The sequence below is a fragment of the Triturus cristatus genome, chromosome 1_1 (assembly GCF_964204655.1).
Source record: "Triturus cristatus chromosome 1_1, aTriCri1.1, whole genome shotgun sequence".
In the NCBI taxonomy this organism is placed as follows: Eukaryota; Metazoa; Chordata; class Amphibia; order Caudata; family Salamandridae; genus Triturus; species Triturus cristatus.
The window spans coordinates 133,321,140-133,345,962 of record NC_140579.1 but is presented as its reverse complement, the minus strand read 5'-3'; the positions used below and the strand labels follow the sequence as shown (position 1 = coordinate 133,345,962).

Genomic DNA, 24,823 nt, shown 5'->3' with positions numbered 1-24,823 from the left:
TTAAAACGGAGAACAATAAATCTTGGACACTTTTGCATGGTTTGCTATGTATGAAGCTGTGCACTGCTTTAAACAGAAAATAGTTATCTGTCAGGGGTTGTGTACACTTTCTTATAAGTAGGGCCGCACCAGCGTGATGATTTCTTAGAAAAACAAATACAATTGCGTCTTACCCGCCCGTAGAAGTGGGATATCATCAGGATAGTGGTGACAGGGGAGGATGGTTGGGCTGTTGCCATTGGCTGAAAGTTACTGAAATGCATGTTGTTAAAATGTGAGGAAATTGTATATTTTGACCCATACTTGGACATTTACAATGCATTCTGGGTAAGAAGGCATGCTGGTGTCCACATAGTCACCCCTCCTTGGATTTCCCATGGCCTCTAGATTCAGAAATGCCCAGGGTTTGTGGGGTCTCCCGAGGTACAGACAACCCCAGATCCCAAGTTTTCCCGCCAACGCTCTTGGAATCTGAGAGGGATTCAGGAGGTCTTTGCTCTGCCTTGAGAAGTGGTGTCTGGGGGTTCCGGGTGCAGCCCAATGCCCATGCCCCTCGCCCCATTCCTATTTTATGTTTACACCCTTCCTTTAGGGTGGATAGTTGGATCCTAACCCCTTATCTATGGCCCAAGTGCCAGAAAAACTGAGGCTCAATAGTGTTGGGGTCGGCCAGTGCCATGTGGGGCCCAGCCCCCACCTTTTACACTTTTCCCAATATTTATAGCCTGGTGGTCTAGCACGCTTTAAGCTCCCCGCTGGGGTCAGAAACGGTAAACCACTATTTTCCCCTCCCACAGGGGGCAGTAAACTGCCTTGGATTAGGGGGTGGAAGCGCACCACCCAATGCCGGGTCAGGTCTGCCCCACGCCCCTTTCCTATTTCTTTTTGACACCATTCCTTTGGGGTGGATGGTTGGAGCCTAACCCCCAATCTATGGCCCAGGTGCCAGGAAAACTGTTTGGGGCCCAGGAGTACTTTGGTAGGCCAGTGTCATGTGGGGCTCAACCCCCACCTCTTACACCTTTCTAAATATTCTTGGCCTGGTGATCTAGCAGGCTTTCAGTTCCCTCTAGGGGCAGAAAGACTAAACCTCTATTTCCCCACCCACCCTCCACCACAGGGGCAGAAATACTGCCTTGAACCAGGCAGTGAGAGGGCACAGCCTGATGCCAGCACAGGCTGGCCACACAACATTCCTTTTTCATTTTTTCCAGGTGTCTGGTTGGCTTTCTGGCCGCTTGGAGTGGACTGATTGTAGCTGAATTCTCGATTACCCCCTCCCCCCCCCAAGAGGGCCAGAAAGACTATCTTGGGCCCAGTGGTGTGGATTCCAGACCGCACCGCTCCAACCTACTCCGTTCTTTTTTTACATTGATCCTTGGTTCCTAGCTTGTTTTCTGTGACTTGGGATTGGGTTGTAAATCCTCCACCCCCACTTATGCTAGGAAGATTTGGAGTAAAGCCTCTAATTCTTACATCAAGGGGGGGTTGGGGGCAGGAGCACTATTAATGGACCTTAATGTAAATCCAGTATTTGTAAAGCGCACAGCTAGCCGTAGGCATCCCGGCGCTGGGGGCCGTCGGGAAGATTAAGCAAGCTATTGCTCAGAGTCACATGGTGCTGGGTTGACCTGCCGCCGGTGCCAGGGATCGAACCGTGATCCCCAGCATCCGGCGTCAGTCGCCCTGGCCGCTGTGCCACACCTCTTCCCTAAGGGAGGCAGTATGTTAAGCAATTCAATTCGTCATAGTTCGCGAAGTAGCGCTACGCGTAGCTACGCAAAGTGCACTTCTCACTACGCGAGCTACGCGTAGCACTTCGCGAACTGCGTAGTACCCTATTCAAGATGCTGTTTTCAATGGTTGCACAGTGCGGACAAGCATCCGGCACTGAGCAATCATTGAAAACGGCATCTTGCACAGTGCGCGCTGTAGTTTTCTGCCGCTCGAGTAGATTTTTACTCGAACTGCAGCTTTCTCAATGCGGACTGGTAGTTTCTCATCGCAAGCGGTTGCTAGCATACGCGACCACTCGCAATGAGAAACCTGACCTCCCCGCGTTGAGAATCTCGCCGGGAGGTTTATTTTCCACGCTCGTGGTCGGCAACTTGATGATGCTGATCGCGAACGAGGAAAAAGTCTCGCCGGGATGTCATTTTGCTTGCTCGCGGTCGCCAACCTGACGTTGAGGACCGCGAGCAAGCAAAAAATCACCGCTGCACTACGCTACGCGTGTTTGCACTGTGCTACATGCAATTCGCGTAGTGCGAAGTAGTGCAAACTACGCGAGCGTAGTGTTTTGCCCAGGCTTAGTCCACATAAAGCACAACAATGTAAGAAATAATATAAATTACTTTACAAATAACAATGATCACAATAATATACATTTAAAAAATGTAAAAGCTTTTTGACAAATGACTTAATTCTTAGGAGAGAAGAACAGTTACTGAGCCTCTGCTACTGTGTTAATGTTGCAAACAAATAATACACGATTAAAATCCTGAATACCGTGTTTTGCGCAAATTACAAATATTTGACTTATCTTTGGAATTATTCCAGTTTGCTGTCAACACAGTTGGAGGCAGTAACTTCTTTAGTAATGGTGTGTAATGATGATATCCACGCAGATGTGTTCTAGAAAAGAAGTTTATTAGAAGCTTCTAACACAGTTGTAAATCAGGTCAGTGGGGTGAACCGGGAGGAGCGTCCGGTCTCAGCAGTCATCAGCTGTCCTCTAAGAACATTCCAGAACTTACAGCTGATGACGGGGGAGGGAGAGGTAAGGGAGAGGGACAAAAGAAGGGAACGCTTTCTGCTTTACAGAAAGGATGGGAAGAAAGGGAGATGGTTAATCACATACAAAATCATTGAGTTTTCTGGTTGAAACAACAAGTCGTCCAAATCTGGTTCTTTGAGGTGCGGACACATCATTGATTCCCAGGCGCCCAGCAGAACGCATGAGGGTGGACTGCTGGGTGACCTGTGAATGACCAACATTTTCTTAATCCTCCCAGAAGTCCCACAATCTTCCCCTTGAACGGAACATGACCATAACGTGTATCATTAGTTTCCTGTTTGTCATCAGAGCAGGGAACTGAGGGAGTCTCAGGTTTGCATGCAGATAACCTAGAGAAGTGCCACACTCTACCATCCCTCAATAGGGCCGAATTGCAAAACACCTTGTATACACTGAGGGGTTTGAAAACCTGCTGTGCCCTTTGGTTGTTATCCTACTATTTTTAACATGCACGGCATCACCCACACATGATTGTACAGGTTTGCAGCTTTGTCTTTCGTCGTAGCGAGCTTTACACTCTCCTTATGTTTTTTCTAAACGGTGCCTTACTTGGTCAGGTGACCAATCAACTCTTTTAGTGGCAGATAACCAACCCACATTGTCCTTTGACATGGGAGTCCTACCCCTCATGAGTTCAAACGGGCTGTGACCTGTGCTGTGGGATGGTGTAATGCGGTATGCCCACAATGTCTTAAAAATGTCATTCTTCCACACCAAGTGTTTTTATTGTTGGCTAGTTGGATAATGCTTTTGATAAACCTGTTGAAGCGTCCTATGGCTTCGTTACCCGCAGGGTGATAAACGGATGTGGCCTCGTGGACAATTTTGTTCCTATTTAAGTAGTTTACAATTAAATCTGAGGTGAACTGGGGGCCATTGTCACTGACTATACATTTGGGCAAACCCTCCTTAATGAAGACCTCATCAAGAAATTTCACTATGCTGTGGGCATCAGTTTTGTTGACTTACCCAATCTCCGGCCATTTAGAGAAGTGGTCAATCAGGACAATGGCAAACACTTGTTCCCCCAATCCACAACGGGTCCCATGATATCTATGCCAATTCTTTCCCAAGGCCTTTTGGGGCTGGAGATGGGATGGAGGGGGGCCTAAAGGTGACTTGGGACTTGTCTGAGTCACAGCATTGCAGGCAGCCTCTTACAATTCTCTCTATGGCAAGGTTTGCCCCGGGCCACCAGTAAAGGTTTCTAACCCTGTACTTAGTTTTGCCAATCCCTAAATGTCCCTTGTGTGGCAGATTTCGATGATTGTGTGTCTGAGCTTGGGGGGGGGGGCGGGGGGGGGGGGTAGGGTAATCTTGGCACTTCTCATTAGAAACCCGTTTACTTGTGAAAGTTCATGTTTTACTTCCCAGAAGGGCAGAAGCTCTTTATCAATAAACCTTTTCTCTGGCCAACCTTTCTCAAGCATACTGAGAACCTTCCCCAGGACAGCATCGCTACTTTGCTCTTTCTTCCACTCTTCTAGTGATATGCCATGAGTATCCTCATGTATGCTGTCAACACAGAATTTTTCATCCAAATCGTTACTGGATTCTTGAACCAAAACAGGCATGCGGCTTAAGAAATCTGCTACTACATTCTTGGTACCAGGCAGTGCTTAATTTGTAAAATATTAAGTACAGGTGCTCAAATTTTTGTAGGAAGCCACACTCCCTTCCCCCGGATCCACCCACTTCCTCCACTGGCTCCGCCCAGTTACTGTATTGGCTCCACCCACATCCTCAACTGGAACTGGCACTGAAAGGTAGGTGTAATACCTGAGCTGAATTTCAGCAAAGCATGTTGTTAATAATATCAAGGCAAACCCACAAAAGACATATGGTACACAAAAATGGGGATCAAAGCATTGACACCTGCACCAGTCCTAACGTCCCTAATAGTTGTACCAAGTAAGATGAGGTGCAACGGGCTTGGGACACAACCCCTTGGGTCCCAAATAGAGAAAGAGGAGAAAATGTTCTAGACACTCTAACATAATAAAAACAAAATGTCCCCACCCACTACTATGTGTTAAATGCATATATGTCATTATTAGATCATATTCATAGTGAAGTCAATTTACATTCAGCAATAGTTTTCCCAAGAGAAAAAGTCAGAAAGGTCTTGAGTTGTTAAAGTTCATTCTTTATTCATTTTCTTTTAAAATTTCGAAACCGCCAACGCGTTTCATCCTCAATCGGACTTCTTCGGGGCTTGAAATGTAAAAGGTACTCGTTCATAACGTCGTTGTCAGAGTGTACAACCCAAACACGATTTGAAAACTATGTATGTTCAAGTGTAGGTGTCATATCAGTTCAAAAAGCTCATGGTTTAGATAAGTATATCGGCAAATGTAACGCCCGTCTCCATGCGGTCATCTGGTGATAAAGACAAAAGAGACCGGATGTCATAACTTTTGGACCCAAGGATAATGAACTTTTTCTGATCATGAAAGGCCTGACTCTAAAGTAATGCTGGCATTCCTACCTACTTCTATTGTGTGTTGTGTCTCCCCAGCTTGATTTTCAAATAACGTCCTAAACTGCCCAGGGCCAGTCTACTAGCAGAAGAGAGTACCACACCTTGCCCACTTGCCTTGTTTTAGTAAACTGTGTAATCTTGTTTTAGTACAATGGGTATAATTAAAGTAAACCAAGATTACAGATCCCAGAAGGTAATGGGATGTTAAAGAAAATCCAAGGAGAGAGTCCTGTCTCTCAAGTTACAAGAATTCATCCAAATCCCCTATACATGGACCATGTATTGAACTGTATAAATGCCTTAGCCATGCCACTGGTCGGCATGGTGAAAAAAACAGCAGAGTCATTTGATCAGATGTTGGTGATCAAACTGGCTACCCACCTTTCCAAAATTCAGAACTGGTGAATAAGCCACAAGAATAGCTTGGGGTACACATTTAATGTGGTTACTATTGCTAGGGAAACCACTTCCTTGGTAACTATACTACACCTGACACTAAAGCCGGAGTTTTTTTCATTCTGAAACCTATGTCCTGATCAAAAAGTGTACGTCATTGTGATTAGAATTTATAAAATGTGCCTTGTATTTCATTAAACCGATTCCAAGACACATTTTTGACATTCTTGATTTCACTTACGTCTACCAAATGTGCGTATTATACTATTGTTTAATACAATGTAATTTAATTCTTTAATTGGACATAGTTCAAACCTTAACTGCAATTATGAGGGGGTTTATTTATCGTTTAGTAATTTAAATCCATGTGCCACAAAATGTTAGCGGGTCTGCATCGCACAGGTGTTGACGCGCTAGTTTCTCCACTACCGGAAGCTATATTAACGCGCTGGGGCGGACGCGCGCAGCGGGCGCACTGCTGGCGCGCTTGAGGCGCTCAAAAGGCAAGCCCGTCGGCGCCCGGAGCGCGACCAGAGCCAGAACCCCTGGTCAATTGATCTCCGGAAAATATAGCAGGGAACAGCTGTTACTCTTAGACCCAGAACCATGTAAGCCACATGATTTAACTCTTTCTGGTAATACTGAGTGTCCTAACTGCTCTTTCCGTCTGGGATGTCCAACTGTTGAAAGGGCAGGGGGGTTGGAGGGCAGAGTCATGGATACCCAACCCGGTTCTCTGTCCAGGCAAAATGAGGTCAGAAATTATAAATCTGCCCACGAAAAAACCTGCAGTGTGTACTACTAAACATTCGATCGCTGGGGAAACATAAATATCAGATCGAGGACATGATCCAAAGTACGAATTCTGACATAATCTTTCTCACTGAGACATGGACTGACAATGCCTCATGCCCAGATTGGAATATAGCCATGCCAAAAGGTTATGCAGTTACTTCGCAGGATAGGGAGGGGGGAAGAGGGGGGCATAGCCATCATTCATAGGGAGTATCTAAAATTGCGTGTAGACACCATCAGGGATCTCCCGGCAGAAGCCCTGCATTTTTTCATTAATATTAACAATACTCTGAATTTTCAGGGTCTACTCATCTATCGCCCCCCTGGACCCAAGGCCCCATTTGCACAGACCTTAGTGACTCATTTAGAATCTCAAACAGATTCTGCCCCGTTTATGATACTCGGGGATTTTAACTTCCACCTGGAACTTGTTGACAATTCAGATACAGGGAGATTACTTGATAACCTAGCTACCTTTGGATTTACCCAGCTGGTTTTAGAGCCCACCCATCAGGCTGGTCACATTTTAGATGGTATTTTTTCTAATAACCCGGAAATACTTGTGTCAAGAGTTGCACCTCTTCCATGGACAAACCACCATGCGGTCCACTTTATGATCAGGGACCCGCTGCTAACGCAGGAAACACAAGTAAAACCAACTAAGGTAAAGTCCAGACGGAATAAAGTTAACGCCGACGATCTGTTAGTAGCTCTCGGTCAAGGTCCCCTGTCGCTGGCTAAAAATAACAATGAGGCAGCCTCTGAGTTTAACAACTGGCTCCGGACAGCGGCTGACCAGGTAGCCCCAGAAAAATGGTCTACTATTAGGAGACTTAAGCCTTCGTCCCCTTGGTATAACCCACAATTGAAGATTCTAAAGGTGAAATGTCGAACAGCTGAACGACAGTGGCGGCAGGACTATGATAATGTCATGAAAACAAATTATAATCTTGCCCTTAAACAATATAAAGAGGCAATTATTGAGGCAAAAAAGCTGTTTTACACCACCAAAATTGAGGAAGCTGGCAATTCTTCTAGGAAGCTTTTTAAAACAGTAAATTTGCTTTCTAAATCACAGCTTGGCAGTATCTTTCATCCTAATCAAATTATGTGCAATAAGCTAGCGACATTCTTTCAGAATAAAATTCAAGTTATCTATGATAACCTTTCTGAAGCTCGAATGGTCGCAGATAAACTACTTCTATCACAGTCGACGGCAGAATTACCTGATATGGAGCTAACCAGATTCCCAGCGATTAGTAAAGATGAGGTCTGTAAACTGCTCCTCTCTATAAAATCCGGATCACCTAAAGACCCCTGTCCTGCTATGGTATTACACTCGGTTGCTAGTAGAATTGGCGAAGAACTGACGCCGCTAATTAATCAAGTCCTGGAGTCTGGTAGCTATCCAGTATGCTGGAAAAATACTACAATCAGACCTATTCTAAAAAAAACCACTCTAGATCCTATGGAGCCTAAGAATTACCGCCCGATTGCCGGTCTGCCTATAATGGCCAAGATTTTAGAAAAGTCAATGGGCAGACCCCCCAGGATATTGCGGCATAGATTTGCAAATTTAGCGGCACAAAAATGGAAATTTAGCGACACAAAAATGGAAATTTAGCGGCTTTATTGCGGCACTTTATTTTACTCGTAATAATTCCTTTTCAGCCATAAATCAATGTAAACTGATTTAGCAGAGCATTCCACTGTTAAATAGGCATGTTTAAGGTGTCCAATCTGCCCCACGTGAGAGGGGGTCCTTTTTCTATGTATGCACCTCTGCCGGGGCACTGCTGCCTCTTAAACCCGTCCAGAATGTGCTACACATGTGGGCCAAGAGGAGTGTTTGCCTGAGGGCCAGAGTGAGTGTTCTTCTATGTCAATCTGGCTGTCTCTATCTGCACGTGACTTGGGTTTGGAATGAAGTCCGCAATTAAGAAACAGCAGAGGGGTGTATGTAGGGCTTTAACTAGGATGAAAAAACTGGGGGTGTCTCTCACAGGGGTGTGACTGATGTAATTAAGGACGTGCCTTAAAACACTTTAGCTAAAAATCTGCACTTAGTATAGTGTGCTGCCCCGAATGGTATTTTGCTGCTTCTGTCATGCCATCCAGATATATAACACAACAAGTAACATTACACCTACAACAAGCAAGGACTATTGGCTTTGTCAATGATTGTAAATTGCATAAGATAAATAAATAACAACTATGACTTAGTTGTATATCAGTTTGAAAATGTTTCATTTCTTGTTCGTGAGGTTGCGGCGTAAGGCTAGAGCTGCCGCTGGAGCTTCATGTCGACTCAGCATCCTATGTTTGATTCAAAACAAGAATAAGACCCGTCTCGGCACCTGCTTTTCAGAACTACCTGTGCTGATCACCGGCCAGACCAGGTCCACTTAAAGCCCTGCATGTGTGTGATGTGTGGACATTCAATGTACATTCTCTGCAAGTCCTTGAACTTGCGATTCAGGGCACAGCAGGTCCTTGCTCCTGTCAGTCAGCCATGGGTAGATGTACTGGAGCCTACAGTGCGAGAGAGGAGAGTGCGTCAGCAGCCTCTTACGAATAGTATACTAGGTAAGGCAGTGAAGGTTTTCGGCAGTTTACAGCTTTACCCTCTGTTAAGTTAAGACTGTCTTTTTCATGTCCTCCCATGATGCTCCTCCGCATTCCAGCATCTGACTCTAGGCCTCAAAGTGACATTCTCCTTGTACAATGCTTCTCCCCTCACAACCCTGACCTCGTGTGGCTCGCACCTGGTGTGCTTCTGCAGACCCTCCACATACCTCTGCTCTCTGGTAGTAGGAAACGCTGTCCATTCCCAGCAGTTTGTCAGAGGACCACTAAGTGTCCTGTGATATAGGGGGCTTATTTACATCGCATGCATTTCCCGCTGACTTGTGCAAATCCTCTGAAGCACATGCAGTTGCACCAGGATACCCTCACATCGATTGGTTTCCCTTAACTGGAGAGACGATTGGGCATTATTAAACCGCCCTCAATTAAATGTACTCCGCAGACTTGTTCTGAGAAAAAACGACTGATTAAAGCTGTGCAGAAACGTTTCTTTTTGGCCGCCTCTTCACAGCTTGGCCAGGAGGAAGCAGATTTTGGAGGGCTGGACGGAGAGACGTAATGAAGTGGGCGCGCACAGCCAATAATAGGACCTTGTTTGTTTTTCTGTCTCCCGGTAGACACTTTTTTGTAAATATCGCGGCCAAAATTGGTATTATCGCGGCAATTGCGCTAGTCAGGCGATTTCGTGATTTTTTAGTGAATCGCGAAATGCTGGAGGGTCTGATTTGGATACTAATGATGTACTGGATTCAACTCAGCATGGCTTTCGACCTAACCATTCGACTGAATCAGCCTTGATTGTAGCTGCTGAGGAGATATCATATGCAGATGATTCCCAGCTCATAATCTCCATGGCTAAACATCCTGAGAATACAGCTGTCAGGTTCCACACCTGCTTAGAGGAGATTATGATCTGGATGAACCATAGCTTCCTAAAAATTAATACAGATAAGACAGACGTTATTGAATTCGGCCCGGGGCAACCCCGGTGGGACGCCTCTTAGTGGCCAACGACAGCTGGTGAATGTCCCAGTCCGGCTCCTAAGGTTAGAAATCTGGGAGTTATCTTCGACCGTCAATTAACTTTTTCTGCCCAGGTAAATAGCCTTACCTCCTCCTGCTTCTTTCTAATTAAAACCTTGAAGAAGATCTTTCCCTTTATAGGGAAGGAATTACAGAAGTCAGTGGTAGTAGCTCTCTTGCTGTTAGACTATTGTAATGGCCTGCTATTGGGAATTAATAAATCCCAAATGAGCAGGCTACAATCATTACAAAATGCTGCCGCTAGATTACTCCTAAACATACCGAGAGGTAAATCTACCTCCACTGGAATTCGAGCCTTACACTGGCTTCCTATCCAGCGTCGAGTTGAATTGGTCCACAAGGCCTTTTATGGTGGAGGAGCTAAGGCCATTCAAAGAATGTTTAGACCCTATACCCCCGCTCGCTCATTAAGATCCAGTACATTGGGTCTGCTCCACACTGACAGGATTAGGAGGGTGAGATGGGGTGGGAGAGCTTTCTCCCACTGCGCAGCGAAGTTTTGGAACTCATTGCCAACAACCATGCGTTTCCAATCAAACAGACTAGTATTTAGGAAAGAATTGAAGACCTGGCTGTTTGCTATAACATAGGCGAATGATGCAGGCCATAATACTTGTACTCACCCTAGCACCAAGGCGCCACGGCATTCGAGCGCTCTAGAAGCATATATCCTATCCTATCCTATCCTATCCAATCTCCAGCATTCATGTTTCAAGCAAACTTGTCCTCCTTGTTCCCTATTACCATTGGTTTCACTTTCTCTTTATATTTATAAAGTCTTAACTCTTGGCTCGGCGTGCTTCTTAAAGATCTCTGCAAAATACAGTTAGAAACAACACAACACTGTGCGGATCAAGAAATGAAAGAGGGTGCCCAGCTAGAAAACCTAGTTGCTGTAGAAACACCATGCAGGCACATTATTAATGATCACTCGGGTAGCCCGACGATCGGGATTGTAGGGCTGGTTATCTTCAATGGAATTATTTACAAATTAATTTACACTACTTTTACATAAAAACAAGCGCAAGAAATGAGAGGTTACACTTTTCTGAGCATGTACCTCAACCATTAAACACGTCATATTTGCGAATGTTTTGCGAAAATTAAATCAATACTTACTGCCTTTCGGTTTTAAAACTTTTCATTATCAGCCTGCTGCTGCGTGACAGGCTGCTTGCTTCTTAAATTGACTGACTAGTGCTGCAGCTGCTTAGTGTGCCGGGGCGGGTGGAAAGTGGAGACACTAATCTGCATTGGTCCGACTCCAGAGGAAACACTTGACAATTCTCCAAGGAGGGACGGGGCAGGGCTACTAATCCATTTCTGGCAGTCATTGGTTGCGCACCAGCGCTATGATTGCTGGTAGTTAGGCTGAGACAGGAACCTCACCCAGGCAGTTTAGTTTGTGTGTCTCATAAGGTGGGCAGCCGCTGCATCCATATTTAAATATTTTATGCAAAAAATCCAGCCCAATCAGGCAACACTGAAACCCAGGTATGGATTTACTGTGCAAGATCAGCTCTTCACTGGGGAGACCATGTGAACGTAGTAAGCTGATGTCTCGTGTAGACCCGGGCCTAAAAAATAAGTGCAGGTGCTAAGCACTGGAAAGCACCAACCTAAATTAAGCACTGGTACCAAGTACATATTGGACTTCGTAGTTAAAATCAAATCGGCTTACAGACATTCTTACAACCCTGGAAGATGAAGCGTAAAGTCCTTTGGTGGTCAAAATCTTGGTCAATGGTTTGTGGTCCCTTCTCAAAATTACCTTGTTGCCCCATACAAACTGCCTGAAATGTTCCAGCCCCCAGACACATGCAAAAGCCTCCCGCTCCATGACAGAATAATTTCTCCTGTGTCAGTAAGCAAGAGGCAAAGGTGATGGTACATTCTGTGCACTTTGAGTCTCTCTGCGTGAGCACTGCACCTAAACCTCTACCACTGGCATCAGTGGTGACAATGTTGAGTAGGGATGCATCGAAACCTTGTAGGGGTGGAGCAGAGCACAACTCGTTTTTTAGCATACAAAATGTCTTTTGGCACACATCAGACCACACAAATTTGTTTTTTGTTTTGAGAAGTTGCCTCATGTCATACATTTTTGCTAATAAATTCGCTATGAATTTTGAGTAGAACTCGACGAATCCCAAAAAAGAGCACAGTTCATCTTTGCTCTTGGGTTCAGGACCATTGTGAATGCCATCCAAGAGCTCTTTTTTTGGTTTGATGCCTTCTGCCATGATTACATGCCCTAAGTAGGTTACTTCAGAACAAGCAAATTTGCCTTTGCTATGTTCAGCATAAGCCCTTTGGATTCTAGTATCTCCAGTACTTGTACTAATTTATCGTCGTGTTCCTTTTTGGTTTTTCCCATGACTAAAATGTCGTCCTGGAACAACAGGATGTCCTCAACATCTTTAAAAGTTTCTTGCATAAGTCTTTGGATCATGGCGGCGGCGGAGGCCAACCCAAAGGGAACTCTTTTGAAACAGAAACACCCGAAGGGAGTGATGAAAGTGGTCAAACTCTTGCTGTCGGGATGTTTGTGGACTTGGTGGTATGCAACCTTGAGGGCTGTGGTGGAAAAATATTTGACACCCTTGGTAAATGCTAACATCTGGTTGATGCGTGGAAGGGGACATTGATCAACTAACATGTTGTCATTTAGATCACACAAGTCTATGCATAATCTCAAGTGGCCGTTAGGTCGCGTAACCACAACCAAAGGTCGCTTAACCACAACCAAAGGAGCAACCCATTCTGACGACTCCACCTTTTCAATAATGTCATCGCTGAGTAGCTTATCCAATGAAGCCTTAATTCTCTCCTTGATAGATAATGGAATATTCCTGACTTTGTGGATTTTAGGTATGGCTCCTTCCTTGACACAAATTTTATGTTCTAAACCCCTTAAGGAGGCCAATTGCATTAGCAAAGACCTTGGGGATCCTTTGAACAATGTTATTGCAAAGTTCCTTATCCGAATGAACAATGAGGACCGGTTCTTCACTGGGGGTTTAAAACCATACCCAGCTTGCCTTGGTCTAACCACCCCAGGACTGAGGGCCCCGATCTGGATGCATAGAGTTTACACAAGGATTCTCTGCCCTTGAATGAAAATTTGAGTTTCCTGTACCCTTTAACTTCAATGAAATCCCCGTGAAGGTTTTTATGGAGATATCTGGTAGTTCTAACTGATCACGAGGAGGGGTGAAAACATTTCTTTCCATACAGTATGGTTTACAATTGTGTAAGGCGAACTTGAGTCTGCAACTATAGAGATATCTACACCGCCTATAGATATTTCACATACAGGTTTATCTTGCCTGTGTCTTGCTGCGTATCATCAACCTGCAAAATGCAATCATCTTCAATATTGAGTACAAACATGTTGATGTCAATCTCATCGGAAGAATTAGAGCTTTCACCTTGTTCAACTTCAATAAATTTAACAGATTTAGAGTATTTTTTATGGCACACCTACTGGAAATGTCCCATGACACCACAAAATGAACATTTATGTTTCCTGGCTGGGCAATTTTTATCATTGGCTTAGTGGTGGAAACTGCCACACCTATAACAAAGTCTTTTTGCGCCGCTAGAGTTATCAACGTTCCTATCACGGATGGGTTTGCTGCTGTTGCCCTTTCTTCCTTGCTTGGGTTTCCAGTCACCAACCTTAGCAAAAATGCTGTCCTCTTTTATCTTTATTTTCTGCAATGACCGCTTTAGTGCATCTGCCAGTCGGTTCTACTCTTCTGGCAATGTCAATTACTGTTTGCAAAGGACTTTCTCCTTTCGCCCATATATTCTCCTGAATATTAGTATTTGACCCATGCATGACAATCTGGTACCTGATAAACTCGTCATGAAGCCCTTCAAAGCGACAAGTGATGGCTAGATATTTTAACGCAGCAAAATAGTGATCGATGGATTCTTCTTTGCCTTGCTTCCTGTGGAAAAACTTGTATCTGTCCACCGCAACTCAAAAATAATAATATTTATTTAAGTCATCAATAGCGTTTATGAAGGAGGCGGAGGGGGCGCGCCCCCCTGCAGCGACGATCGCGTGGCTGCCCCGGAGCGGAGACAGCGGACGGAGGAGGTGGCACGACCCCGGTGGGACCTGCAGATTGGGAGCCTCGGCCCTCGAGGAGGTGGAAGGTGAGGGGTCACGACGCCCGACGCTTGGCGCGCTGCGAGACACCCGCCGACGGCGGGCATTATCTGGCTCCCTACGCTGTGGCACCTGGCCTGTGACGGCGACCACTGGGCCGGGACGGGAGGCCGCCTGGAGTGCGGTGGGGCCTTGACACAGCGGCTGGCTCAGAAGAGGAGGGGCCTGCTACGGCCAGACCGGGCCCATCTACTGGCGGACTGGACTACGGGCGGATGCCCACTGCACAACAGTTGGTTATGGGCCGGCTGCGCAATGCCCAGAAAGACGGCCAGGCCCCGGTGACAGGACTGGGCCCTGCCGCGGCGCCTGGAGACCCCGAGGCGGCCCCGCCCACTACACTACTGGCCGCCAAGCTGGACTCGGTGCTGGCGGCTGTGGAGCGGATCGGCTCCTCGCTTGACCAGACTAGGTCGTCGCTGGAAGCCCGCATCGACAAGGTCACGGTCGACTTCACGCTGCTCCACGCGGACCACCGCAAGTTGGCAGACGAGGTAGAACAGCAGGAGCAAACTCTCCAGGAGGTGCGCCCAGTTGTGTCTACTCATACAGCCGCCCTCCAGGATCTCATTGACCGTGTCCATGCCTTGGAGGACCGCGCGGATGATGCAGAAGGGCGCTCTCGGCGCAACAACGTGCGCGTGGTGGGCCTGCCGGAGGGCGAGGAGGGGAGACAGCCGGAACAATATGTGGAAGTGTGGCTACGCAACCTGATCGGATCGGAGAAACTCTCCCCACACTTCGTAGTGGAACGTGCCCACAGGGTCCCCACACAGAGGCCCGCCCCGGGGTCCCGGACGCGGCCCTTCCTCTTCAAACTCCTCAATTATCGAGACAGGGACGTGGTGCTCCGTGAGACCCGGGGGATGGGCGACATCACTGTTGGCGGTGGACAAGTGCATTTCTTCCCGGACTACACTGCCCTGGTGCAGAGGTGCCGCAGCAACTACCTGGTGGTGAAGCGTCGCCTGCGAGAACTAGGACTGTCATATGCTCTTCTGTTCCCCTCCCGCCTACGGGTGGCCACCACGGATGGTGTCCGCTTCTTCGACACGCCATCTCAGGTCTGGGATTGGCTGGAAGACACGGGGCGCAGTGATGGCCGGCGGCCGCGGAGTCAGGAGGCTGCCACACCGCGCGGCAGGAGATCTCGCCAAAGGCAGGGGCGGGGGCTGGGGGGGGCCCCCAGCCCGGAGAAGAGCAGACTGGAGCGCCAGGATGCGCTGGCGGCGGTGGCCACTCTCGGGTCGCCGGACGGCGGGAGTGGAGACGCTGCCCAAGAGCGGGGTGAAGTGTTGTCCAGCGGCTCGTCCTCCCCATCCACTGTGATCTCTGATGACCAGCTGTTGCCGCTGGTTACTCCGCAGACATCGGACCAAGTGATGTAAGATGAACGAGACTTTGAGAGATCTGGGGTCGCGGCTGGGAGTGCTCCTTGGGTATGGGTCCTGCAGCCCTCAGACGAACACTTTGTGGCTCCTGACCACGCAGCGGGCGGAGGCATGAGCTGCGGCTGGGAGCACGCCTGCTGCTGGAATACTGGGGACTGCTGGGCCAGGTGAGCTGCGGTGATGGCTGGACTTCCGCCCCCCTGCGATAGGGCAGCTGCCCGAGCTAGGGTTCATCTGCCTTTGTGGGTGGCGTGGTGGGGGGGGGGGGATCCCACACTCCCCGGGCCGGCGCTGCGCTCTGATAATGGGGGTCCCTTCACGTCACACATACACAGGCATCCCTGCAGATGAGCACCCGCGCGGACTGAATCTCACTTGCCTGCCCCCTAGCCACAATTGGGCTTAGCTCTACTTAGCGAGCATTGTTACATGGTTTGGACGAGTACCCGTAGAGGGGTTCGCCCTGTCAGTTCAGTTGGCCTGTTTGGCCCGGTTTTTCGCACGGCTTCATGGTGGTGCGTAGTTGCGTTGAGGTGTTTCTGTTGCAGCTTTCTACATGGTCAGGTGAAGGCCCGCCACCCCTCGTCCCGGACGGGCGTCCCTGCTCCCCTGCCACAGTATTACCCTTAGTTCCTTCCGCATGGCTGTTACGAATGTGATTACATGGAATGTCAGGGGCATGCATACACCGGCGCGGCGATACTCAGTCTATGCGTACATGCAGCGACACACGGTGGCAATCGCTCTCCTGCAGGAGACGCACATGACGGCTGGGGAACTGGGTAGGCTGCGTGCGCGCTGGATGGGACAGGTCTATGGCACCACGTGTTCGGCGCACGCTAGAGACACGCTGATATGGATAAGGGCAGGTACCCCGTTTGTCTGTCTACAGGCGCTGGTGGATCCTGGTGGGAGGTACACCTTAGTTCACGGGAAACTAGATGGCCAGCAGGTGCTACTGGGGTCTCTTTATGCGCCAAATGTGGAGCAGCCAGCCTACCTGGCCTGCCTGTCGTCGGTGCTGGAACCGTTTGTTGGCCTCCCCTGGCTTTTGGGGGGGGACTTTAATTCCGTGCTGGATGTGCACATGGACCGGTCCTTTCCGCCCCTGCGGGGCACGCAAGTAGGGTCGAACGCCAGGGCCCTCGCCGCATGGCTGTCTCACTGGGCGCTCACCGACCTGTGGCGGAATGCCCATCCGGGCGACTGAGTGTACTCCTACTATTCCGCGGTCCACGGCCTCCATGTTCGGTTGGATAGGGTGGTGGGCACCCATTCGGTGCTTCCGTGGGTGACCCGGGCGGAATACATGGGTCGGACACACTCAGACCACAATCCACTTATTCTGGGGCTTCGCTGGAGGCCCGATAGGCCCCCGGTGCCGTCGTGGCGTCTTCAGACAGCGGCGCTGGAGGACCCGGAATTTCGGGCCTCCCTGGGCACTGCAATCGAACAGTATTTTGAACTCAATGAGGGCTCCACGGATAGTGAGCTGATAGAATGGGACGCGCATAAGGTGTACATCAGGGGCCATTGCATAGGTGCGACCTGGAATATTCGGAAGCAGTTGGCGGGGGCTCTCGCCTCCTTGGAATCTCGCCTCCTCTCATGGGAGGTGCGTGGGGAGGGGGGGGGCTCAGACGCGAGCCATCTATCTGACCTCCGGGCGCAACATGCAGATCTCCTTGAGCGGCTCCGTTGCCTTAATTATGCGGCGCACTCGGCCCGGGTACACGCCACGTCGGACAGGGCGGGGAGGCTCCTGGCCTGGCTTATCCGGCAGGATGCGACCCGTACCCCCGTGGGTGCGATCGCGGGGCCGGACGGAGTACTGGTCCACACGCAGTGGGAAATCCACCGGGCGTTCACGGAACATTACACCTCTCTGTACCGGTCAACGGGCAGGAGGAATGCGTGTGATCTGGATGAGTTCCTGGAGGCGGTGGAATTACCAGTGGTTCCGGAGGAATACCATGAGAGCCTGGAATGCCCCCCCACGATGGAGGAGATAGGGGACGCTATTTCCTCTTTAGCCTCGGGAAAAGCGCAGGGACCGGACGGACTCCCGGCGGAATACTACAAAACTCACCGTGAGTCCCTTATTCCTAAGCTTCATAGTCTCTACTTGGCTGCCCTAGAGGAAGGCACATTGCCAGCGTCGCTGAAGGAGGCACTAGGCAGGGGTGTCCGTTGTCGCCCCTCCTGTTCGCGCTTGCAATGGAGCCGTTGGCGGCGACGCTCTGTGGAGAACTTGCGGATGGCATCCCGCTGGGGGACGCAACCCATCAGGTGTCCCTTTATGCGGATGACCTCCTAGTATATGTCAGGGACGTATCTTCCATCCCTGAGGGGCTGGATCGCATTCTACGCACCTTTGAGTGGCTTTCTGGCCTCCGAGTGAACGCGGCCAAATCCTGTCTGTACGCCTTTAGGGGCGACGTCCAGGACCCCGGCTACTGCCTCGGAGGAGTGCGGGTACAGTGGCAGCCGGACACCTTTCGCTATCTGGGCGTCCAGATCTATCGCCGCCCGGCGGACCTAGTGGAGGGTAATCTAGGACGCGCGGTGACCGCGCTCCGGACCCAGATGGCGTTTTGGAGCACGCTCACCCTTTCGGTGACTGGCCGAATCGCGCTCGTTAAAATGGTGGTACTGCCTCGTCTGCTGTACTTTTTTGCCAACTTGCCGGTATACCTACCGGTGTCCTTCTTTGCGCCCCTCACGCGCTCCCTCCGCGACTTCATATGGGGAACGGCGCGCCACAGAGTTGCGCTGCCGAAACTGTGCCTTCCCGTGGGTGGGTGCGGGCTCGGGATGCCCTGCCTGGAGCATTACTATCTGGCCGCACATCTGCAGTGGGTGGCTCGCTGGCTGGCTGACAGGTGCCGAGAGGATACGGCGAAGAATCCGCTGCTGTCACTGACCGAGCTCCTCAAGATTTTCCACCCGACGACGGGAGCGCTGAAGCCTGAACCGTTGCTGTTAGTGGTGGCTTGTAAAAGCTACCGCAGAACCCTCCGGCTGACGAGGGCCACGCTCCCATACGCCCCGGCCATCCCACTGGAGGGTTCCCCTTGTGGGCGTGACACGCTGGGAGCAGCGGAGTTGCGGGACTGGCATGCGGTTGATATTCACACCATGGAGGATCTATACCATGACGGGGCCCTCTTGCCGTTTGCGACCCTTGCAGAAGAGACGGGGCTGGCGCAGGGCCAGTTTCTCCGTCACCAGGCCCTGATCGAGACCCTGGTGGGTCACTGGGGGGACCTGCAGGTGGAACCGAAGCAGCATTTAGTGCTGCAGTATCTCCATGTTATGGGCCGAGGAGGACACCTGATCAAGTGGTTCGCTGGGGCCTTGCGGATTCATGCGGCGCCGAGTCTGGGGACACTGCGCGAGAAGTGGGAGGGGGATCTTGCCCGCCCTATGGTAGACAGGGAATGGGAGGGAGCGCTGAGGGGGCCACGGAGGGTGCCCCGAAATATGAGATTCCGTCAAATACAGTTTTTTGTCCTACACAGGGCCTACCTCACACCGGGTGCCATCAATAAGTATTTTTGCAGAACAGACGCGTGCTGCGACCTGATCCACATGCTGTGGGGCTGCCCCACACTGCAGATATACTGGCAGGCGATACATGGGGAACTCCGCAGGTGTACGGGCCGGGAGATTCCACCGGAGTGGCCCACATACCTGCTGCATCTCTTTCCCCGACCACCACCGGCTAAGATGGCCTGTCGTTTCCTTGATCTGGGGATAATAGTGGCTAAGCGGCTCATCACCAAGCGCTGGAAGGCAGATACCGCACCGCATGTGCGAGCGTGGCGTAGCTCTTTTATGGTGTGGGCAAAGGCAGAAGAGGTGGCGCTTCGGCGGGAAGAGACACTGGGCCTTAGGACGACGCCCGTCGCTGCCCAGTGGGGGGAAATGAGGCAGCTCCTGTCGCAACCGGAGGAGGTGGCCCCGGGGGAGGACACTGCTGCGCTGTAGGAGCCGCGTTAGGCGATGGGGCACTGTTCCTTGACTGGGACTCCGCGCTGGTGGGTGCGACTGGCTGGCTGGCGAGGATAGTGCAAGCCGCAGATAGGATATCGGTGCCTAACCCCCCCCTTTTTTTGAGTGGTGGGGGCCAGGGAGGGTGGAGCCTGATGGGAGAGGGGTCAGCGAAGTGGGGGCCGACTAGACTAGAAGACGCAAGCTGCTGTTGTACATCGTTTTAGTTGTTAGATTGTTGGAAGGGCGGCTGCCCAGCCACAGAATGGGGAATATAGCACTGTTTGTACAATTATTCGGGGATGCACTGAGAATAGCGATTTACTTATGATCTGACAGGTTCTACCTTGGGACACAACCGGTTACGGCACACCTAATGTAACGCACCATATTTGTCTCAGTTATACATTGATGCCTGACTACAAGATTTATGTAACAATGCTATTTGATGAAGTATGATGTATTGTGTGGTTTTACCTGCAACGAAAACTCTAATAAACAGATTTCTAAATAAAAAAATCAATAGCGTTTATGAAAATATCACTCTCATCATCTCCTCTTATTTTTTTGTTTATCCTTTTGAAGATTTTTATGCCACCTGCACCTAAACAATGCAGCAGATTTTTGTAATTCTTATCTGCTGTGAATTCTTCCTCCTCATCGAAGGTTGAAACCAAGTTAAGAAAATGCTCCCTCCATTCCTCCCATTTGAGGAGCAGTTTGCATTCCCAGCTAGAAAGGTTTGAGGAGGGGTGAGATTTAATGAATACCCTGAAGCCATTGCTCAACGGAGGAAGAGAGAGATGGACTAAGGAGGTTATGTAATCGAGAGTGACAGTACGTATTGAATAGTAATAAAACAGTTATAAGCATCCAACTTCCCTAAATAAGGTAGAATAATACATTAGTGAGGCGTGTGTGGAAGGAGTAACTATTATAAAATGTACTATACATTATTATTTTTTTTGTATGCTGTGCTCATCAGCGAAACAAGCAAGGTAGATGATGCTGTGAAAATCAGCGTTGGCCCGAGGAGGTGCCGCTGCCATCTTAGAGCTCTTGGCTCCGTGCTCTCCGAGGTGGCTCATCTGCTGCTCCAGCCTGCTCCCTTGCACCGGGGACACCTGGTGGGGCAGGCAAAGTCTCGCGGCGGGGGGGTGAAGACCAGGCCCCCCCTGGTGCTGGCCTGCAGCAGAAACATCGCCTGCCCGTTACTCAACTGGCCACCATTTTAGGCTCCTGCCCTCTTGGGTTTCTGCGGGTACCAGAGAGTATAGCGGCAGCACGGCGGCGGAGACTCCTCGCATCTGGCTGGGCCCCGCGGATCTACCAGAGACACTGTCAGACGACCCGGATTGCCGAGGTCTCCGTGCTAGGCGCTATAGAATCGGGCCTCGATCGGGGGCACGGCGGCCGCCATCTTGGGCCCTCCCGGGCCTTAAGGGTCACTCGCCTGTACTGGGCCTACCTCATCTTGCTGCCACTGTACCGGGGCGCCGCCCCCCTCCTCGGTGGACCGGGGTGACGCCTCTGGGGTACAGACCACCACCCGCGGACTCCCTGGGGACACACGGCCTGCCTATGTCGCCGTTCCGGGCCACTGCTGGTGGACTATGGGGCCCGATGGCCAAGCCTGCTCCCCTGCTGTGTGGTCGTGATGTCGCTGGAGCCTGCCAGTGAGTGAGCGAAGTTCTTTGCCTCCCGGTCTCCCCCGGGGGTTGTGGATAATCCTCATTCCAATGTCAAGAGCGCCCTCGTGACCCCTAGAGGGTGCCCCTGCTTGCGGTCTGGCATTCCTTTGCCCCTGACGGACCCTGACGCTGGTGGGCCCCTTGGCTGCAACCCTTCCAGATAACTGCGTGCCTTGCTCCCCACTTGCGACCTGAGGTGTGGAATGCTGCGGACCAGGGACACGGCCATCTCCTCTGGAGGACACGACATCCCCCTGGATGTTGAGGGGCTGCTGGCGCTTCACAGGGCCTCGATACCCTGGCCACTGGATGGCACCCATGACTGATGTGCCTTTTGGGAGAGTTGGGACGCTGCACCCTGCGCTGAAGAGCTAGTAGGCCCCTCTGGGGAGGGCCCGTGTTCTGGCTCACGGCGGGCCGGGCCCCTGGTGACCCCTCGCTTCCTGACTCTGCTCGCTGGTCTTCGTGGGAGGCCTGCCCTTGAGTGCCTGTAAGGGAAGGTGCGGGGACGCCCCCCTTGTCTAGCTTGGCCTTTAGCCTCTTGTCTTTTGCTGCTCTGACCTGCATACCGAGCCCTCTTGGGCAATTGGGGGGTGCTGGGGGACCTCTGGGCCGTGAGGTGACGTCTACCGGCTCTGCCTCCGCTGCATCCCCGACCCTCTGTTCCTCTGAGCGGGGTCTCCTTCTCCACCTAACTGGAAGGGCACATTCCCCGGCGCGGTGCTTCAGTGCCTAGTCCTCCTGCCTGCCACATAGGACTCTGAGGGGACATGACTCGCTCACGGGCGGGGAAGGGCTCTGCGGCACCCCTAAAGGACAACCCGGTCCCGGCCCTGTGGAACAGATCGGGCTCTGCCCCTGCGGCAGACATGGCATCGTCGGCGGGGGGGGCCTTCCGACCCCATCACCCAGTCTTTCATGGCCAGCTTCATGCAGGAACTCAAGACTGAAATTGGTTCCCTTAGGTCTGAGGTGCAGACCTGCATCAAAGAGCTCAGGAGGGATGTCGTGGAGCTTGGGGACGAGTGGACGACCTCGAACGAATGGTGGACGCCCGCACGGAGGACCAGGAGCACTTATGGCAGCGCCTGGCCACTCTGGAGGAAAAACATATTGAGCTGCAGTTAAAGCAGGAGGACTTTGAAAACAGGGGCAGCCGCAAGAACCTGCGCCTGAGGGAGATCCCGATCGGAGCAGAGGGTTCTGACATTATGACCTTTGTGGCGGACCTCCTACAGGAGATCAGGGGCGATGAAGACGCTTCCCCACCGGCCCTGGACTGTGCTCATCGGGTGTCTGGTCTGCCTGGCCGCTCTGGCTTGGTCCCCGACATCCTAACTCGGGTCCATTGCTTCACAAGAAAGAGGCCATCCTCCAGGCAGCACGAGACAAGGCGGAGCTCACCTTCAATGGCACACCCATCCAGCTGTTCCAGGACCTGGCCCCCAACACACTCGGGCGCCGCAGGCACTTTCGACCCATTACTGACAAACTCAAGGAACTGGGCATATGCTATCAGTGGGGGCACCGGTCTGCACTTATCTTCCAGTGGGAGTCAAAACTCCGAGTCCTGCGGTCTTTCCGGGAAGCTGCCCAGCTGCTTCAGATCCCAGTTACCCCACCGCCCAGCCCCTCTAAACTGCTCACTCTGAACCGCGAGCCGGTGAAACCTCAGTGGGCTATGGTACACCGTTCTGGACGCCCATACCATTGCGGTGACTGCGCCTAGTCTCAGGTGAAACAAGACATTATACAACACCTTTGCTCCCTTGATGGTGACCGCTCACCCCCGGACTCCCAGCCCCTTGACAAGTAATGAATAGGCGCCTCTACATGCTTTCTGGACCTCCACTGCATACGCCGACCCCCCCCCCCAAACGTCCCCCTCCACGAGTCTGAAACGGGCCCATCATCTGCTTTCTCGACCTGATCGCCCTCCGCCTGGACTGCAACCTGGCGGCACCAGATCCTCCCCACGGACGGCGATGTTGTTCCTCCGAGACCCGCTCCCTTTGCCTAGTCTTCGCAGAGTAACATCTCTGGGATGACCTGTGCCTGGCTTGCTCCCAGACTGGAATAGGCCTTGTTGGCCATGTTGGCCATTGTTCTTTTTGGGTACTCTGTGCCTCCTCTTATGCCCTTTCCCTTCTTTCTCTTCTCTCCTTTTTCCCTTCTTTGGCGGGAGGGTGGCACTGATTATGGTTGCTTCCTCCCCCTTCAGCTTTGTTCTGGACACCGCAGCGAACCCCCATTTCCCTTGCCCTCTTGGGGATCACGTTGGGAGCGGTGGGGCTGCATTGCTTCTCCCTTTCATTCCACTGCTGGAGATGGCGTTAGGGCGTGACACATTTATATCATGATCTCCATCCCCTGTCAGAAGTTCCTCTCCCTTAATGTAAAGGGTCAAAGGGTCTCAACTTCCCCAACAAGCATTGCCAGATCTGGCGATACCTCCTACAGCAAAACCCAGACATCATTTTCCTGCAAGAAACGCACCTTCTGCGGGAAGATGTTTCTCGCATGGCTCATCCACGATACCCTGTTCAATTTTGGGCATCTGCATCCACTAAATCGGCGGGGGTGGCAATCCTTTGACGGACAGGCATTCGCCAGGGCAACTCCAGGGTGGTCCACGGCAAGGACGGCAGGTTCATCAAGGTGGTGGTCGGAATCGGACAACGCACCTTCACTCTATGCAATATATACGCCCCGAATCAGGCCCAAGACTTATTTCTCTGGGATCTTCTGAGAGAGCAGATAACGCACGAAGACTCTGACCTTATCTTGGGGGGTGACTTCAAACTGGTGTGGGAGGCGGGACTTGACCGCAGCGATGGATCGTTTCATGGAACGGGGGCTATGTCTTCCGCCTTAAAGATGCAATTAACAGATCTTGGACTCCTAGATATCTGGTGCTATCATTCCCCGGATGCCCGTGATTACTCTTATTACTCCCATGTTCATCGCTCCTACTCGTGCATTGATCACCTCTTCGTCTCCCACTCCCTTGTCAAGGACACCCTCTCGGCATCCATGTCCGACATCTCTGTCTCGGATCACGCTCATGTGGAGTTTCTTCTCCAAGACCGCTCCTCTTGCTCCAACCGTTCTCCCAGGTGGTGCTTTCCTCCACATGTCCTCAGAGACTCCATCGATGCTGCGGAACTCAGGGACGCTATCACGGCCTATTTTGAGTCCAATGACCTCCCAGAGACCTGTGGTCTGGGACGAGTTCAAGGCCACGATCTGCAGTTGCATAACGTCCATTGCCATAGCTCAGGCTCGGGAAGCCCGCCTCTTTGAAGACAGACTCTCCCGGGACATAAAGGTGCTGGAATGTTTTGACCAGGAATACCCCCTGGTGCTGCACAAGAGACGTCTTGCTATGCTTCGTGGCCAGCTACGAGCACACAGAACATACAAAGCAGAACACGCTCCCCTGGCCTTGAAGCAAAGGTACTATGAGGG

At 51.0% G+C, this 24,823-nt stretch overlaps 1 protein-coding gene across 1 annotated transcript in view; it reads left to right on the top strand.

Moving 5' to 3' along the window:
• The window catches only part of LOC146869802 (uncharacterized), a 508,722-nt gene that overhangs the window by 283,686 nt on the left and 200,213 nt on the right, over nucleotides 1-24,823 (top strand). The gene's annotated exons all lie outside the window — the stretch shown is intronic.